Below are 1,657 nucleotides of genomic sequence, written 5' to 3'. Positions count from 1 at the left end.
CGGTTTTATGTTGGAGTAACAATGTCAGGCAAGAGACACAGAGCAGGAGAAAGATGGTACTTTGTAACCAGAATTGACTTGATGTGTGTGTGAATGTGTGCGTGCGTGCATGTGTGCGTGTGTGTGAGTGCACATTGTGCATGCGCGTGTGTGGGCATTGTATGTGTATCTGTGTGCGTACACTATTTACAGTATGCATGATATGTGCAAAGCGGTATGGGGGTGAGCGCATGTGAACATGTGTGCGAGTGTGTGTGCGCTCGCATATCCCTACTGTACGTGTGTTTGTGTGTTTACACGTACTGTACCTGAGTGTGTATGTCTATGAGTGTATTAAATCCAGTGAAGTCCTACATTGTATATAGAATGTTCAGGACCTGGATGTGTCTGTTTGATGTGTCTGCTCCACATCAATGCCGCTACCCAAACAAGGACCAAGTCCCAAATAAATTGTGGTAATGAGCTGGACTATAACACGGCAGCCCACTCTCCAGATGGGCTGGGAGGACAGGAAACATCACTGGAATTTATAGGTGTGATTATCCAACTCTAAACACCACAATTAGTTGATTGATGAGGAGCCCCCTTTTTTCCAGACACAAATACCACTTCCTGAACTATACAAGGCAGTGGTATATACTGAAATACTTAAGTATATACTGAAATACTCAAGTACAAATGACAAAGTACATCTTCCAAAATTGACAGAAACTTTCAGAAATGTTCAAAAGATCTTCAAGCTCATACTATATTTGGAATAGGGCTTAAGTGGTTAATTCATAATATATTTGTGTAAGTTTGGGTTCCAGAAGTCCCTACTAGAGTCAAAAGCACAATATTTCTATTTAAAATGTAGCGGAGCGAAGTCATCGGCTTGCAAAAAACTAATTCTGTACTCCAAAAAGTGCAGTACTTAAGTACATTTACTGAGTTACTGTCCACCACTCCATGTATAGGTTTGAATCTTAGCAGAGACATCTCTCCTGTGCATTCCCTATGCAGTAGATAGCCTACTCTGATCCAGACTGGGCTTATACTGTAACTTGTGTGATCACAGAACATGAACATCAATTCATAAATCACCTATTATAACCACATTAACCCTAGTGTCCCTGTTCGGGGGCAAACATTCGTCAAAAATGGCCAATCTACAAGCTGACAGCGCGTCGCAACACGACGCATTGTAAGCTTGTAGATGTGTTCCCAAAGGGCATCATCAAGATGATGTCAGAGATCCACAGGGAAGCCTTGTCGTTATTAGACACTATGTTGTATTATAATAACACAATAGGTAAAGTGATGGTACTATTTGTCTCTATCAAAAGACCACTATCCATGAATAAAACATCTGAAGTGAGTGATATGCTTGTTCAGTAGTCGATGAATTGTCTTGCTCACTTCTTTAACCACTTACACCCTACTTCCTTGACTGGGGTCCCCCAGGGATCTATATATTACGGTACTATATACAGTAGGTCCCCTCTTTTTTAAATAGAGGATCTATGAGCTCACAGGAGCATCATAGCCCAGAATAGGGACACTAGGGTTCTTGTGGTTCATTGGCTCATCCTCAGTCTTTTTCCCTGTGTTTTCTTTTCCCCAATGTCTATTGTTCAATGTCTATGTTGTGTCTATTCCATCCATGTAACAGAGCAGA

This window comes from Gymnoscopelus microlampas, assembly GCF_963454915.1.
Source record: "Gymnoscopelus microlampas genome assembly, chromosome: 7".
NCBI lineage: Eukaryota > Metazoa > Chordata > Actinopteri > Myctophiformes > Myctophidae > Gymnoscopelus > Gymnoscopelus microlampas.
The sequence above is the reverse complement of the archived record's forward strand: the minus strand, read 5'-3'. Positions refer to the sequence as shown.